General features: G+C 49.7%; 1 protein-coding gene and 1 long non-coding RNA gene across 8 annotated transcripts in view; one reads left to right on the top strand and one right to left on the bottom strand.

Moving 5' to 3' along the window:
• The window catches only part of Ctbp2 (C-terminal binding protein 2), a 148,410-nt gene extending 143,482 nt beyond the window's left edge, over positions 1-4,928 (bottom strand). For 2 of the 7 annotated variants that reach the window (XM_074078109.1, XM_074078112.1), the window contains exon 1: positions 4,233-4,500. The gene's annotated coding sequence lies outside the window, so the exon portion shown is untranslated. Of the gene's footprint in view, positions 1-3,778; positions 3,886-4,232; positions 4,501-4,726 lie in introns of those variants that run through there. The other 5 variants (XM_074078103.1, XM_074078113.1, XM_074078102.1 and 2 more) reach the window with 4 other exon arrangements.
• Positions 3,824-10,812, top strand: LOC141424732 (uncharacterized). The gene is made up of 4 exons (XR_012449592.1): positions 3,824-4,182; positions 10,049-10,183; positions 10,277-10,496; positions 10,711-10,812. It is a non-coding gene; the product is annotated as an uncharacterized lncRNA (long non-coding RNA).
• The last annotated feature ends 7,291 nt before the right edge of the window (positions 10,813-18,103 follow it).

The raw sequence follows: 18,103 nt of genomic DNA, 5'->3' as shown, positions 1-18,103 counted from the left end.
CATTTCTAAGCTAGCAATTCACACGACAATTTCTGGAGACTAAGATAACCCAAGTGGTGTCACTTCTATTTAGTACAAGGACTTCTTTGTAAAAGATCAAACTCTCACTTTTTTAGTTATTACAAACAAGTGTTCCAACCCTCTGTAATGGAGCTATCACCTGGATGTGGAAATATTACCTGAGCAGTGCCCTGCCCAACGGGTAAATTTCCTTCCCCAACCATGTGCTGCCTGAATACTCATTTGTGACCTGCATCAGGGACATGGGACACTGGGGGTGTTGCTTTCTGTTGATAGAAAGACTCTAGTAATGGAGGGGCCCGGTCTGCACTCATGCACATATTATGATGACAACCCCTCTATATTGAAATGACACTGGTAAAAAATGACAACTGGGGCCACCATTCTACTGTTGCATTTTCCCATTTAGGGAAAGCATTAAGTGCAAAAGATAACTTAGCCTTCAGAAATGACTCATGACATTAGTGATCCGTTAGCAGAGCCATTCTGGTGGTAGATCTCAGCAGGACCCTCCCTGAGGTGTCCTTTCTTGATGTCCTTTTCCTTTTAAAAGTAAGTGACTCAGAAGAATTTCAAATAAAGCTCCCTTTCCTTTGGTATTCTAACAGTTTCCAGCAATGATAACATTTTTTAAATCCAGTGCATATTTCATATGCTCACTACCTGTTTTTACCTACTGAAACAGTTTCAGGTTGGTTTATAGTTTTGTTTGTTTGTTGTTGCTATTTGTTTGCTTCATCATTCTTTAAAACACTCTCCAGTCTTAGGAATAGGATTTCTGTTTGGAGTTTTCAAAGTCAAGAGCGAGGTTATTGATTATTCCCTGAAAGGGTAACTGATGGGCCAGTTAATAATTACTCCACTAGCAAGTTTTACCGTTTCATCTTGTGTACAGGGGTAGATTAACAATGCCAGAGAAAGCAAACTCAGCTCAGCAGGGACAGGAACAGGTGTGCCCAAGTCTTAAAAGGCCAAAATAGCTCACAAAGTATGTCCCGGGCGTGTTTTTCACAATGGTAGGAGTGTTTGTTTTTCAGTAGCCAAACCTTTTACTTTCTTAACTTTAAAGAGACGCGCTTTGCAAAAAAATTGCTTCACTGAGTCCATGACCATCATAAATTGCAACTCATGCCTAGCAAGGAAATGCATTTTTTGGGGGGGGAGTCCACAAAGGATTTTTTTTTTTTAAATCACAGTTAAGAAAAGGTAATTCACCCTGCTCTCCCCCCATGAGAACACACATTCAAGGGTCAGTTTCAAAGATCCCAAGTGAAATCGTAAATAACTCACGGGGCTCTGAGCTCCATCTGCAGAGCACACCACCCTCCTCTCTGCCTTCTCAAGGTACCATTACAAAAAAGGAGGGGGACAACACACCCTTTTAGCTTAAGTGTCTTCCTAAACAAGAAAAAGAAACCGAAAAGTACCTTGTCAGGTTCAAAGCAAGCTCCTAACCCAAACTCTTAATTCCCTCTAATAACCACTTTCCACAGGAACATAACTGGGGTCCCCTACCCCTGGGGCACAGAAAGCCAATCAGTGCCATAAATTTCCCTTGCCTTCAATTCTCCCTCCCTTGTATTAGGGAAGGTTGGGGGGAGGGGTCGACCCAACACCAACACTTACTACCTAAATCCCTCAATGCTCCTCAGAAATATGCTGGCTTATTTCCTTTGTTTGGTCATGTTATACTTGATCAAGTGTGAACGATTAAACTGGTTTCATTAAAGGCAAGTGCATTCACGGCTAACATCCAACTTCAATGGCAAACTGTAAGCATATTTTGCAAAAGGGAGGGCCTGCTTCTTGCCTGAAACCTACCATCTCATTAACTTTTCTTCTGGGGGCAATAAAAAGGGCACTGGGGGTTTTTCCAGGAGTGTGTCAGAGCCAGACAAAAGGATATTCAGTGTTTCAACTTTCAAGATACAGTCCCTGCTACTTAGAAAAACAAAAAGAAACCTTGTTTCAATATTAAAGCTGCTCTGACTGAAGATGTTGAATTAGCATTTTAAATATTACTTTGTAATTGCCTTAAGAAGTACTCTTTGAAATCAAGTGATTATAAAAACAAGATTCTTTAAAGTCCCATTACTTCGAGATGTAAAGGATTTATAAAACAATAAGATTTGCAAGCAGTAGAATTTTCCAAAGTAGGTGAAAAGTTAACTAGTTTTACTTTGGGAAACCAACTACCTTAGGGTGATTTTTAAGTTGTCTTTGAACACAGCACGGAGCAGAGGAGGTTCTTTGAAAAAGTGTCACGATAGTTGTATTTCGCCGAAGTTAGAAGGCAGAATCACTTTGTAAACTCCCCCAAATCTAACGTCCCCTCAAAATTATCCATATCAGATAAAAATACACCAGTATCTAGAATATCCAACAGAATTGCAAATAAGGCATTTAGCATTTTTAATTCCCGGTACATATTTATAGAATGAAATTCTCTTATCCTTCAAGCCACTCGCATCTGACTCTCTAAGAACTTAACCCGATCTCCAGTCTTTAAAGAGAAAAGGGACAAATGTTCTGTTTACCCCGGGTAGGTCAAGGGAGACCGGCGAGACGACGTAGGCCATTGCCAGCACCTTCCACCACGAGGGCGCAAGCAAGCGGGGATATCTTGAAAAAAAATCCTCTCCCCTATAAAATCCTAAACGTGGGGTCCCCTGGAGCCAATTGCTGCTTGGGTCGCCTCCGGGAAAGTAGGGGGTGGGATGGGGAGGGATAACCACAAACACTCGCGTGCACACGCACACTCCGTGTCCGCGACCAGCGTCGCCGGCGGAAAGCAAGCCACGGGAGGGAGTGTGTGCGCGCGAGTGTCTCCGCGCGGCCCGCGGTGACCGCGCCGAGCTCCCGGGCCCGCGGCCTCCGAGCCCCAGGGCGCGGCGTGGGCTCCGGGGGAAGGGCCACGCCGCTGGGCCTCCCGCAGGAGAAAGGCCTGGGGGAGGTTTCCCCAGCTCCCGCGCTCCTCTGCCCAACTTGCCAGGGACACAGGGGAGAACGCCGGGGAGAGAAAGAAAGGCGCTGCGCCCGGCCGCGCGAGTCCGTCCCGCGCCGCGGAGGACGAGGAGCAGGGAGACGACTGCGGCGGTCCGGGTGTCCCTGCGCCGCGCTGGGCCCAGGGCGCGCCCCGGCCAGCCTCTCCTGCGAAACTTTTTCTTTTTGGTTCGCCCCACCCGAAAAGTGCGGCCCGGGCGGAGGAGGTGAGCCAGGCAGGCGGGCCGGGTTCCCAGCGGCGACTGGCGAGGAGGAAGTGGTGCCCGCGGGAGCGCGGCCGGGCAGAGGAAATGCCCGGCCCGCCCGGCCCCCGCCCGCGCCCGCCGCCCGGCCCGCCCAGGCCCCCCGCCCAGCCGGGACTTTGGCGGGCCGAGCCCCGCGCGGCAGTGGCGGCAGCGGCAGATGTGGCCAGGCTGCCCCGAGGAGCCAACAATGCCGGGTCGGCAAAACAAAAGGGTTCCACTTCGCCTCCTTCCCCGTCTTTCACTTGCGCTCTTCCGGCGACGCGCGGGATCCCTGGCCGACAGGGGCCGCGCCCCCAGGGGCCAGAGCCACGCGCGCCCCGACTTCCCCGCGAACCCCCGCCTCTCGGCCCTCCCCCGCCCCCCCAAGCCTGTGCCCGCCTTGAAGGCGCAAGGCCCGCCGCACCCAGGCATGCTTGGACTCCTGGTCCCCAGGGATCCGGCCGTATTGTCCCCGCGGCGCGCCGCGCGCTCGGCCCGGGTCGCCTACGGCGCCCCGCGCGCGCACCCACCGAGCTCGGAGAGCTGGAGCCGGGGGCGCCTAGGAAACCGTAGCCGAGACGCCGCGGTCGCCGCTGCCCTCCGGACGCTGCTGCGCTCCGGGTTTTTCTTTCCTTTTTTTTTTTTTTTTTTTTTCCAATCCTGATGGGAAGGAAGGTGACCGCCTACTTCGCATTCATCAACTCTCATCACAACAACAAAAATCCTGGCGCAAACCGTGGCCAGCTGGCGGGGGTCGGCGAGCGAGGACCCCCGGAGGACGCCACCCCCTCCCCTGGGCACCGAGAAGGGACACGGGGCCGGGGGCGCGGACCAAAGATGTCCTCGGATGCCGGCTCGGTGTCCTTCGCCCTCCTCCTCCTCCCGGAGTGGCGCAGTGAGGCGCGGGCACGGCGCCCCCAACCCGCGTCCGCAGGTGAGGCGGGGGCGGCGGCGGCCCCTGCCCTCCCCCGGGGCCCCCCTTACCTCGTCCTGGGCCGCCGGCGTCCACGGCGAAGGGCGCCCACCCGGGAGGCGGCGGCGGCGGCGGCTCCCGCCCCTCCCACCCCACCCGGCGGCGGTGGCGGTGGCGGTGGCTGTGCGGCCCCCCCTCAGCGCGGCATGGCTCCCGGCTCGGTCCCTCGCTCCTCGGGCCGCCGCCGGCTCCTCCGGGCCGCTCCCGAGCCACCTTAAAATGACACACGCACACAGGGACACACACACAAAAACTTAATCTCTCCAGCTCCCCGCCCCTCCCCCTCCTGTCCTTCCCTCCCCACCCTCCCCTCCCTTCCCTTCCTCCTCCTCCCCTCGCCGCCGAGCCTCTTCCTACTTCCCCACCCACCCCACCCCCTTCCTCCGCCCACCCGGCTCCCGATCCCCCACCCCTCGTCCCGGCCGCGCGCCCTCCCTCCTGCCCGCCCGCCGGGCGGGGGCTGCGCTGGGGGTCCCGGCCCGCGCCCGCCCCGCGATGCGCTCACCCCCCAGAGGATGCTGATTCCAACTTGGATCGGGGGAGGGAAGGTCCTGGATGCCGAGCGCCTCCCGGCTATTTGCTATTCTTTATTTGTTTTCTCCTCCGGGGAAGGAGGAGGAAAACCGAGAGAAAAGGAAAGGGAAAGAAGCGGCGCCGGCCGCGTCTCTCGGTGCCCGCCAGCTGCGCAGGAGCGAGGCGGGAGGCGAGGTGAGGGTCGCCGTTCGCTCACTCCACGATTTTTTTTTTTTTTTTTTTTTTTGGCAAAGGCGGGGTCTCTCGTTGCAAACCAATGACACAACCCCACATGGGCCGGTCTCGCCCCCTACAGATACTCCTCACTACAAATCGGCTCTCTCGGGGGATTAGTGGCTTCGCCAAAGTGCACACAGGCGCGGCGGGCGGGCGAGGGGGCCGGGCGCGGCGGGCACTCCCCAGCCCGCCCCCGGTCCGGCCCCGCCCGGGTAGATCGCGGGGGCCGCGGCCGCAGAGGTTGGGGTCCCGGCGCGGAGGCTCGGAGTCCGCCCTCCCTCACCGTCCTTCCTCCTCCGCCCCTTCCACGTGGGGCCCCGGGCGGCCCGCCACGTGGGGGAACGCGAGCCCGGGCGGGCCTCGGCGCGGCTCCCCGGGGTGGCCCCGGCCCTGTAGGGCCCCGCCACACCCTCGGAGCCGACCTGCCCCCTTCCCGGCCCCGTCGTTCCAACTTCCTCCTGGGCCCCCGCGCTGGCCGCGTCTGTCTTCCCGGGCTCGCGGGATCAGGCGCGGGCCGGCCACAGGGGGCACTTGCGCTCCCCAAATCCAGGAGACGGTGCCCGAGAGGCGGCTGTGGCTGTGGGCGCGCGGGGAGACGGCCCTGTGCGCTGGAACTTGCAGCGGTGTGTTCCCTACAAGAAGCAAAACATTTTACACATTTTTTAAAATGCTCTTTCCTGTTGCCTGGATCTCGCTGGGACTATTTTTAAAACCTTGCCTTGGGTCGGATCCCCGAGCCTCGCGGGGCGGAGGCACGCTGCGGCCTGGGGGACCCGAGGATCGGGTCCTGAGCTTGCGCAAAGTCCTTTCGAGGCCCCGAACCCGCGACGTGCTGACATCCAGCGGTTGGAGCCTGGGCACCAAACAGCAATCCGGGTTCAGCAGCCGCCCGCAGCCAGACAACACCTGGCCTGGATTCCAAGCCCGTGACCAGCGACACCCAAGTGCTGTCTCCGGAAGGGAGCCGGCGGCTGCGGGGTGGGGAGGCTCTTTTCCCGGCGCCCCAGGCCCCCCAAACTCTTGCCTCACCTCCCCGGGTTAGGTTACGCGTCCTCAAAACCCCCGTGGGGCTGCACAGAGCTCTTCGGCTCGATTGGTTTAAAAACCATATTGAGATGTTATTAACTGGATTGAGACGTTCAGAGAAAGGCGCGGGGAGGGGTCTGAGGTCGCAACTTTGAAGGCCACAGGGACCGCCATTCCGCGAATCTGGTCCCGTGCTTTGGCCTCCTCGGTACTGGACCAAATTAACTTACAGCCGAGACCGGGGGTGGGAGAGGCCTCCGAGCGGCGGAGCCCTTTTCTGCGCCCTCCCGAGCGCTGCTCCAGGCCTCCCAGGCCCTGTCTCGGCTTGTTGGCTTCAGCGCACCCAGGTACCGCCTGCGTGACGGGCAATGTGCGGTGTGGCCCCTACGGTGGGTGTAGAATTCAACTAGATTTGAAAACGCGTTTGAATACCTCCTGTGATGTTTCGCACCCCCTAGCTCACAAGATGCCCGAAGCGCGTTTTTTCCCATGGCCCTAATAGGCCCAAGCAGGTCAGCTTCGTAGCTCCACAGTGCTGTTGGTTCGGTGGGAGGATTCCCAGGTATGAGCTCTCCCGGTTGTCCCCCATCTTCCAGCGAGCCCCAGAGGCTCAACCTGAGTGCTCCCCACTCCCCCGCAGCTTTGCCTCGAGATCAAGGCGCCTTAAGAATCCCTTGTAAACTGACCCTGGCCACCTCCAAAGTACTGGCTGCCAGTTCCTGCTTTTCTAAGCTCTTGGTCATAAACTATAGTAAGTATAAATAAAGATTTTTCTGGGGATGGAGCCGAGACTCTAGCGGTAGCACGCCTGCCTAGCAAGCAAGAAGCTCCGAGTTCAAAGCCCAGGATCACCAACGCGCGCGCGCGCGCGGACACACACACACACACACACACACACACACACACGGAAGATTTTTGTGCTTATTTCACCAAAGACCTTTGGTTCGGAGTGGTGGTGGCCTATTCTCACTGAGAAACCACAAAAAAAGTCAGCTGGTTTTTTCAGCTTTCATGCATTCTATGAATTCGAATTCTGCCTTTGAAAATACTGTCTTCTTTGTTTTGAGAACGTTACAAAGAAGGCATCCTCAGAGCTGATGACTGTTTCTCACTTCAGCTTGACGCCCTGCGTTTTAAAATACTGAGCCCAGTTGCCCACAACGTGAATTATTTCAGATGCTAATTTTTTAAAAGATGTTGCTAACAATTTAAAAAAAAAAAATTCAACAATGGGCAAAGAGGCAGACAGATATTTCTCCAAGGAAGATACACAAATGGCCAATGAGCATATGAAAAGATGTGTAGTCAGTACTCATTAGGGAAATGCAAATGAAAACCACATTAAGATACTTCACATCCACTGGGATGGCGATCATCAACAAAACGAGGGAAGCGAGTGTTGATGAAGACATAGAGAAATGGAACCCTCGTGCATTTCTGGAGGGAATGTGAAATGGTGCAGCCACTGTGGGAAAGAGTCTGGAAGTACCGCAAAAAAGGTAAACATACCCAGCAATTTGAAAGTAGAGACCTAAACACGTAGGTATGTGTGCACCCATGTTCATAGCAGCACTGTCCACACAGTCAAAAGGTAAAAACAGCCCACATGTCTATAAAGGGGTAGGTAAGTGGCTAAACAAAATGTGGTGTATGCATACAATGGAATATTATGCAGCCTTCAAAAGGAATGGAATTCTGACATACAATATAGATAAACACGAAAACAAGCCAGTCTCAAAAAGAGAAGTAATGTATAATTCCACTTAAATGAAATAATTAAATAGGTACAATTATAGAAAGTACAATGGCGGTTACTGGGGACTGATGGGAGAGGGTGTGGGGCAGTACTGTTGGATGGGTACAGGGTTTCTGTTTGGGATGCTAACACAGTTCTGAAAATGGATAACGATGGGGTCACAGTATTGGGAATGTACTGATGACAAATGGTGTACTTAGAAAAGAAAAAAGTGGACTGGGGATGTATGCAGTGGTAGAGCACAAGATCCTGGGTTTGCTCTGAAGCACCACAAAAAAAAAAAGGGTAAGATGATAAATTCTATGTCATATGGTTTTAATTATACATATATATATAGTGGTACTGGGGCTTGAACTCGGGGCCTACACCTTGAGCCACTCCACCCGCCCTTTTTGTGATGGGTTTTTCAAGATAGGGTCTCGAGACCTGTTTGCCCAGGCTGACTGTGAACCTCAATCCTCCTGATCTCTGTCTCCTGAGTAGCTAGGATTACAGGTGTGAGCTTGTAATGGTACCAAGTTTTAATACAATATTTTAAAAAGCTGCAAAGGAACTTTTTTTTGGTGGTACTGGGGTTTGAACTCAGGGCTTCATGCTTGCTAAGCAGACGGTCTATCATTTAAACCACACCCCATTTTGCTCTGGTTATTTTGGAGGTGGGATCTCATGAACTACTTCCCTGCGCTGGTCTTGAGCCTCGATCCTCCTGATCTCAGTCTCCCAAGAAGCTAGGATTACAGGTGCGAGGCACCAGTGCCTAGCTCAAAGTCACTTTTATCTTGTATCTTACAAACCTCTTAGTAGTTATTACTATTTCTAAAGATATTTTTCAATAAGGAAAAATAATCGGCTGCTGGTAGAGTGGCTGGCGTGGTAGAGCGCCTGCCTAGCAAGCATAAGGCCCTGAGTTCAAACCCCAGTGCCACCAAAAATAAAAATAAAATACATGTCGCTTAATTTACAGGACATATTCCATCTACTAATTTTTATCTGCATTTGTCACTTTTGTAGGATATAGTACCTGAAAGCTTATTTTCCGATACTCTCCCGTCTGATCTTAGTTAATTGTTCAGTTGGATTTCTGGTTATTCAAACATGGACTTTGACAGACACGAAGCAAAAGAGTCATAAAAGTCACAATAGCAGCACAAATACTTGTCCTTGACCCTGGCCCTGTGCTGAACACTTGCTATGCATCTTTAATCCTTATTATGGTGGCCCCTTCAGAGAGACACCAGTATTATTTCTGCTTTACAGATGAGGGAAACTGAGGCTGGAAGACTGAACATGACTTCCTCCAGGCCACAAAGCTAGGATGAAAGGCATGTGCCACTGCATCCAGCTATTTGTAGAGATGGGGTCTCAGGAACTTTTTACAAGGGCTAACCTTGCACCCCAATCCTTCCCATTTCTGCTTGCACAGTAGCTAGGATTACAGGCCTCAGCCATGAGGAAAAACTTCACAGCAACAACAGACATGATGACAAGAAGTCAGGAGGTAAACAAGCAGTGACTGGGAATGAGAGTTCCACACATGCTTTTACATTCAGGAGGAAAAATAATATAAAAAGTTCACAAATGTTGAATTTAACACGTTTTATTTTTTTGGTGGGACTGGAGTTTGAATTCAGGGCTTCATGCTTGCAAGCAGGTGCTCTACTGTTTGCCACACCTTCAGTCTATCTTGCTCTGGATAGTTTTGGAGACGGAGGTCTCATGAACTATTTGCCTGGGCTGGTCTTGAACCGTAATCCTCCCTATCTCAGCCTCTTGGGTAATGTGAACCACTGGCACTTAGCTACTTTTTTTTTCTTATGAAGTATCTATAAGCGCTTCAAGAAAATACTACTTTTTTCAGGCAATGTCATTAAGCTTCTAAGTAGATGGAGTTTGAAATGTACACACTGCTTGGAGGATGTATATGATGGCCTTTTCTTAATTCTGGGAACTCAAATGATCTACCTGGAGCCTCCATTCCACCTCAATCTTGTTTCTTGTTTGCTTTTGCTCTTTTGGTCACTTCAGCCCACTTCCCCCCCTACCCCCGCACCAAGGGCCACCCTACCCCTGCACCTATTGTGTTCCACTCCAAGACTTGGGGTCCATCTAAGGCTTGGTGTTAGGGGGGACTGCCACCCCAGACCATTGAGCCAGTGACTTCCTACTGCTAGGATGGAGTGAAGAGGCCGGCAGCAGGAGCTGGACCAATTTCTCCATCAACCACTCAGACTTTCTGCCACCTTGGCTCTGCACACCTGCAAAAGAAACAAAGTGAATCTCTCTTGCTTTTAACAGATCATTAAAACTGTGCAAACCATCGTGATTCCTTGTTGCCTTGGCTCACAGGAAGCTCAAAGTCAAATTTATGCTCAAGGATGCCAACCCCTCTACAGCCAAGTTCCAGGCAGCTGCATCTTTCCTTCATGAAAAGTGAGTCTGTATTTCGTATGGGAGGGGAGTGGTTTGTGGGGCTTGAAAAAGCATTATACATGTTTTCATATAATCTTATATTTGAAAAAATAGCAATTAAGAACGGGATGCTGGTGGCTCACACCTGTAATCCTAGCTACTCAGGAGGCAGAGAACAGGAGGATTGAAGTTCGAAGCCAGCCCAGGAAGATTGAAGTTCGAAGTTGAGACCCTACCCGATACAAAAAAGGGCTGGCAGGGTGGCTCAAGCGGTAGAGCGCCTGACTACCAAATGCAAAGCCTTGAGTTTAAACTCCAGGACCACCAAAAAAAGGTGGGTGGGGTAGGGGAGGGATTTAGAGATATGCTGTATGCAACCCACTCTGCAAAGATTCATATGATAGCAGACAATAAAGCAAGCATAGCAGTGCTGAAAACATGAATTGGGATGCTGGCTATATGGGTGTCCTTTGTATTATACTAACAACTTGTCTATAAGTTAAAAATTATTACAACATTTAAAAAGGTTTTGTTGTTTTGTTTTGTAGTGCTAAGGATCAGACCAAGGGTCTTGTGCATAATAGGCTCCACCACAGAGCTACACCCTCAGCCGCCAAAACTAAAAAAATAAAGTAACAAGAAAAAATGAGGGGCGCTGAGTTTGTAAGGCTCTTCTTTCCTTCCTTTCAGCAGATGGCATAATTCCTTCCCACCTTTCTGCCTTCCTGGGGGCGGCTTTGCTGTCTCCAGGAACCAAGGGCCTGTGAAAGGCCCCTGGGGGCAGTCCCACTCCACACTGCCACGGGCCTTCCCACGAGAATCAAAGACCTCTAACTGATGTTCTTGTTCCCTGCTTCCTGTCTCCTATTTCATTTCCAGAAACCAACAGTTGTAGAAAAAAAAAAACAAAAAAAAAAAAAACAGAGTGGCCCAAGATGACAATGGCTCCTTTTATTGTAACCATTTTGTGCTGTAAAAGGGACTTGTGCACTTGAGGATTTCAAGGGCCTGTGCTGTCAGAGTGCCTAGGAGCTGGACTTCACTCACCTGTCTCTGTTGTCCAGGGGTCAGCTCACTTCAGAACTGCAATTATCTGAAGCTCTCAATTCAGTCCTGGGAATTTTTCCTCACTCATGTCTGCTACGTAGCCATGCTTGTGGTCGCTATAACAGAATCGCTCTGTGATTCTTAATTAATTCTAGTCAGTGAATACATAGTGCCTTTATGGATGCATTAAAAATTCTATGCTCATACCCTACGCTACAAGGGGAACAGAACTGAGTGGTTGAACCTCTCACAGTTTCAGGAGTTTCTTGGTGTTTGGGTTTAAGCCCATCACTTTTATTTTTTAATTAAATACACACACACACTGCCTGAATTCTTTGAAAAACAATGACTATAGTCTTAGGAAAACAAAAGCAAACATATTGATCCACAGACATGAATGAATCTATAGTGTAACATAAGGAAGAAATAAACAAATGTTAAACCACAGCTACTCAACAAACATTGAAGAAAGGCCTGTTTGGTGCCTGGCCCAAGCAGGGCCATTGGTGCAAAGATTAACCCCAGCTGGTTGCCACCTCCAAGAAGACAGAAGCTGCAATGGCCCAGCCTTACTTCACTGAGGCCTGAAGGAAGGGATTAAGATTCCAGAGTTACTTGTGTGAAGGTGAAGCTCCCAGAGAGCTCAGGTGCTGGGCTGGCTTCAGGGGTCTGTGACTTAAGTAGTCACACAGAGCTCAGTGCTCAAAAGGATCCCTACTTTGCTCTGTGGTTGCCATCTTAAAACTCTCAATTTAAATGAGAAGTGTTACAATTTCATTCTGCATGGGGCCCCACAAGTTAGGCTGCTGGTCCTGATGAAGTATTTTGCCTAAAGCTCTTGGCCACCAAGTAGCAGATCTAGTATGGAGGGGTGGTTTTTTTTTTTTTTGTGGAACTGGGGTTTGAACTCAGGGCTCTCTACTGCTTGCGTCACACCTCCAGTTCATTTCTCCCTGGTTATTTTGGAGATGGGTTCTTTCGGAATCGGAGTCAGATTTGCTCAGACTGGTCTCCAACTGTGATCCTCCAGATCTCAACCTCCCAAGTAGCTAGGGATTACAGATGTGAGCTATTAGCACCTGGCTTGATGGGTGAAGTTTGGTACTTCAGCCACCTTGGGAAGCTAATTTAAATAAGATAATTTAATATGAGACAAAACAGGCCCTGTTCTTGCACAGTGGGTCACAGGGTGGAAAAGGTCCTGCCTAGCAACCATAAGGTCCTGAGTTTGAACCCCAGTATGAGTGGAAAAGCTGAGAAATCTTTGTAAACAGCCCATGGAGCCGAACTGAAGTCAACATGAGTTTAAAACATCCCCTGGCCTCCTGTGAGGCTACCCTCTTGCATGTCCGGTGTTGAGCCCTTCCACTGGAATGTTTGCTTTCCTGGAGCAGGGCAGATCCATGACACACAGATCTTCAGACGTATGAGCAATGCTGACTAAGGTCAGAGTCACCCAGGCCACTGACATCACTTAGCAGAGCCAGTGGTGAGGCTATGGGGTGGGGGGGTACTGCTCAGAATGGCTAAGTTTGGGACAGAGATGGAGTGACCTTACCCCCCTCCCCCTCCCCAGAGTTGTGCACAAGCAGAAAAGAGTGCCACTGTTGAAAGAAGTTGCTCAGCCCTAACTAGAACTAGTTTTAGTGTCTACAGCTCTTGATGCAGCCTCCAGTTCAATCACCTACAAAATCCTCTTTTACCAGATGTTACTCTGGTCAGAGTCTGTCCTCCCAGGGGACTGTACAGAATCATTATTTTGTCTTGTCTGGAGTGGCCCTTGCAGGACACAGAGGGCCTGCTGAGTGGCACTCTTGGGTCACTTGCCAAGGCTCCCCAGTAGGAAACTGCCCTTCTCTGGACCTCCCTGGCACTCCCTGGCTCTGTTGTCCTGCCACCTGCTGCTGCTTCCTGGGGTGTGGACAGGTGAGTTGCACCTGGCTTGTGCATCTCTGGAGGCTTGCCTTTGCATTTAATTTGTACTAGGAAGAAATGACGAGGGTCTGCTATTTTTTGTCTCTCCTGCTCTAACTTTTCAGGCCAAGATTGTTCAAGCCTATAGAAAAGCCAAGTTAGACAGTGCAGTGAATAACCATCCCAAAGTCTGCTACCTGTTTGTACTGTTTATTCATATTTGGTCTTGTTCAGTTCAACTACTTTTTCCTAAATCACTTGAAAGCAAGTTGCAGACATCCTGATGTTTCATTCCTGCTGTAGTTCAGATAAGCATCTCCCAAAAACCCATGAGTTAAAGGCATGGTCCCTAGGGTGATGCTATTGGAAGCCTTTAAGAGGTGGGGCTTAATGGGAGGTCTTAAAGTCATTGAGGACACGCCCTTGAAGGGGATAGTGAGACCTCAGCTCTTTCCTCTTCTCTCTCTTTCCCTTCCCTGTCATGATGAGCTCCCCTCACCATAGGCCCAAAGGGAACAAGGCTGTATTTGTTCCAATTACAGAAAGCTGACTAATAATATAACTTCTAAATACTTGCACATACTATCTAAGAACAGTCTATATCTTACCAATCTATGAAAGTTAAACTGCTTCTTAGTCCCAGGCCTGAAAAGTCAGTGCTGTTTGTTGTATGGTCAGTGTGCTGTGATCAACTGTGGGCTATTCGTTATAGATTAACACAAGCTAAACACCAAATTGATAACAAGGGTTTAGGAACTTGACAGTTTGATGGGATAATTTTAGATCTGTTGAGTCTAAAAAAAAAAAAAAAAAAAAAAACACTAGGGCCAAGGCAGAAGGATCTCAAATTCAAGGCCGGCCTGGGTTATATAGTTTTGTGTGTCTGAAGCATACTCAAATAAAAACATCCTTGGTTTGCATCTTGTAATTTTTATTTGATTTTCCTAGAAGGTCACTTTTACTATATTTTATAAATGCATCAGTCTGAGACATGCTGAAAAATAAACCTCCCTCACTGCAGATAGTTCTAGATGCCCCATTTTCAGATTTCCCTGGTTATCCCCAAATATCTTTTATAGACTGCTGCTTTGGGTCCAGAATGCCCTTGGGGTCCACACACTGCTTTGGGTGGTTATAGGGTCTGCTGACTTTTTCAGCTGTATTGGACGGTCTTCCTGCTTCTTAGAACTGCTGGATGAGCCCCACTTTGAGCCACGGGCCCTAGGTCAAGGACATGTTTACAGACCTCTGTGGCCCACAGAAATGACTGCTCATAAAGTAATAAAAATGTAGGCCAATAATCTGACAAATCATTTTCAAATTTCATGTGCATTGTTTCTTACTTTTTTATTTCTCTGGTGGTACTGGGATTTGAACTCAGAGTCTTACACTTGCTAAGCAAGTGCTCTACACACCTTAGCCCTGTGTTCATTTTAAATACCAAATAAGCAAGAGGTCTGTGGTGTTAGAGATGATAAGCAGGAAAACCATATCAGCATGCTTATGGAGGGCTTGGAGTTTGTGGAAACTTTTGCACAGAATTACACAGTCTCTTTAGGCTCTGAGTTATGACATGCCAGTCCTGGTGTGGACTTAGGGAGTCCTAGGTGGCCAGGAAACAACATGCATTTCCCTAAATCTGTTCCCATTGTAGAGGAATAATTAATGTCATTGTCATAAAGCAGCATACTTATATGCTCCACTTACCGTGTTCATAAGCGTTAACATGTGTGTGACACATGGTAGCTGCTTACAACACATGCCTCTGGGCTCACCCCCTCACATGACCCCGGGTCAACCTCCTGGGCTGCAGTCTGTGCAGATACATGGAGCCCTGTGCTGCTTAGATGCTCTGCAACTGCCACCTTGAAATTCACAGTGATTCTCAACACGCATTTTGCAATTATTTTGCACTAGGTCCTGCAACTCGGTGGCCAGTCCTGCTCCCACCCCACTGTCTGAGCCGCCTGTGATGTCAGCAGCAGGAACAGTAAACGGAATGGCTGGGTGCAAGCTCACTATCCTCCCGCCAGCAGAAACTTCCAGCACAGAGAACTGCATGTTCTGCACCCTGCCCTTTAACTACACCAGAGAGTCCCATCCACTCACACACCTAAGACCGTCCTGAAACACAGGGGAGATCATGGGTGGCAGGGGAACCTCGCAAGCAATTGTCATGGATGAGGATAGGAGCTGGGGGGGAGAAAAGTTGGGCTCTTGTCCCCTGGAGAGACTGTTCTGGAATGTGTTCCATACAGTTCTCCAAGTTCCCAGCATACTCCTGCCCATTTCCCTTCCTACACCCTCACTTCTGCTTCCTGGGGTTACCTCTTAAACAGACCACCTACACCTGCTGAGGTGCAGCTTTAGGGGGCATGCTAAGATAGGTACGGGGTGCTTAATGACAGGTTGGTAAGAGTATGGAGCTCCAGTGATTCTTGAGCAGAGTCAAGGAAATCACATCTGGCCAGGGCCTGGCACAGAGCAGGTCCCTAAGTAGCTGCCATTAAATAACTTCTTGTCTTACCATGTCCCCTTCAGCAGAAACTGCCATACAATGCAAGACCAAATGTGACAGAAACTATATTTGTTTTCTAGGACTGCAGTAACAAATCACCACGAACCTGGTGATTTAAAACAACAGATTTTTATTCTCTCACAATTCTAGAAGCCAGAAATCCAAAACCAAGGTGTTGGCAGGGCCGTGCTCTCTTGGAAGGTGCTAGGAGAGGATCCTTCCTGCCTCTTCTGAGCTCCAGGTGGTTGCCACCCATCCTTGGTGTTCCTTGGCTGGTGGGCACATTGCTCCTATCTCTGCTTTGTTGTCACACAGCCTCCTCCCTGTGTCTATGGCTGCATGCCTTGGTTTTCTCCCCTTTGAAGGATACTGGTTCTTGAGTAAGGACCACCCTAACCCAGTATGACCTCATCTGAACTTGGTTACATACGTAAAGACTACTCACAAAAGAAGGCCATGTTCACAGGTACCAGAGGTCAGGACATGCTATGTGGGGGAGCACAGTTGTGTCCACTGCAGTTGAAGACAGGAAATTATTTCAAATAAAATGCATAATATTCTGAGGTCCATTCAGTGTCACCTTAAACTTACACTGTCACATCAATATGAGGAAGCTAGACTTCATGGGTGGATGGCAGCCATGTTTGAACCTGGACTTTTGTAAGTGAGCCGGGAGGGAGCTCTATTCCTTGAGTCATGCTGCCAGCCCTGGGAACTTAACTTTTGATACCAGCTATAATCCCAACTGGGCTTTTCCCACAGAGTTATTTCTAAATAGCCTCAGATGTTAATTATTAATACCTATAAAATACTTATTAAGCACTTAATTTATGCCGGCCCTTGTGCCAGGCACTGAGACAAAGAAGAATAGGACACACACTTGGCCCTCAAAGAACTCCTGGTCCACTAAGCAATGGTAGTAAAAACTCAAACATGCATGCATGAGCACTTAATGAATACCTACTGCATGCACAGCACAAGCTGGGCCCTGAGGTCTTTGCGCTCTGCCTGTCTGTAATCCCACTGTGTTGCCCTGGGGACTGTTCTTGGGCCCCCTGATGAGATCACCCATAGTGTGCTCACACCAGAAACTGGATTTTTTTCTTGACTCTACCTTTCTTCTGGCCTCACAGTTTTGGGTACTCCACACCTCTCTTTGGGCCTCCCTTTCTTCCGCTGTAATTTTATTTTTTTTGGTGGTACTGGCATTTGAACTCAGAACGTCTCGCTTGCTAGGCCCTATTGCTTGAGCCACTCTGTCAATCCTCTTTTCCTGCAAAAACAAGCAAATGAAATGAGATGATGACAAATGGCTTCTCAACTCTTCTGTCATCATCACAGTCAACAGAATAAACCTAGACATTTATTAAGCACTTACTGTATGCCAGCAACAGCAGGACGCCCTTGCCATGCACTATTCTGTTTAATCTTTACAACATTTCTGTGAGGCACAGATTTTTAAGTGACTGCCATTTGAACTGACCATGCATCTGTAATCCCAGCTACTTTGGGAAGTTGAGGCAGAAGGCTCATGAGCTCAAGGTCAGCCTGGACAACAGTGTGATCCCCATCTCAAAAATAGTCATTTCCACTTTCCAGATTTAGAAACTAAGGCTTAGAAGGATTGAGTCCATTTTCACAGGTAATAGAGAGTTAATTGTTAGAGCCAGAGACTAAGTCAAACCGTCAGATGCCAAGACTGAGCCCTTAACTAGTGTGTGGGGCCACCTGCCTGTGTGCTTCACAATTTTGCAGCACTCAGAGAAATTTTATTACTACTATTATTATTATTTTGAGTGGTACTGGGACTTGAACTCAGGGCCTCATCCTTGCTAGACAGGTGCTACAACTTCAGCCATTCCACCAACTTTTTTGTGTTGGGTATTTTCAAGATAGGGTCTTGACAACTATTTGCCCAGGTTGGCCTTGAATTGTGATCCTCCTGATCTCTGCCTCCTAGGTGTGAGCCACTGACGCCAGGCTGAGAGGACTTTTTAAAGGGGCAGCAATCCACCAGGTGAGTGTAGTGAGGAAAGGATGCATGAATCTCCTGCTGGCAGGAGCAAGCAGCCATCCTTTTGTATTTTTCCCACAGCATGGGCAGGGCAGGCTCACTTGGAGCACTCTGCATGCAGCTGTGCTTGTCCCAGTGCTGCTGGGGGGCCTCCCCCCCACACCCCGAGTTTCCTTTTGTCTAATGGACACCCCAGACTCAGTTCTGGGCTCGTTGCTGGGAGGCTTATAGTCCACTTGAGAACTCATGCTAGCAACTGCAGAGTATCGTGTAAACACATTCACTGCCCTGGCTGTGTCTCCTTTAGGCAAGCTTACCTTCCTTCTCTGGTGTGGTTTTCCTTGCCTCCACCTCCGCATCTCCTCCATATGCGTTCCATGCTGCTCCCTCTTGGGAGGCTCACTCATGAGGAGACAACAACCGCTGGCTTGCTCACTGGCTTCTAGTT

Source organism: Castor canadensis, chromosome 7 (genome assembly GCF_047511655.1).
Source record: "Castor canadensis chromosome 7, mCasCan1.hap1v2, whole genome shotgun sequence".
In the NCBI taxonomy this organism is placed as follows: Eukaryota; Metazoa; Chordata; class Mammalia; order Rodentia; family Castoridae; genus Castor; species Castor canadensis.
This window is presented reverse-complemented; position numbering and strand designations above follow the sequence as displayed.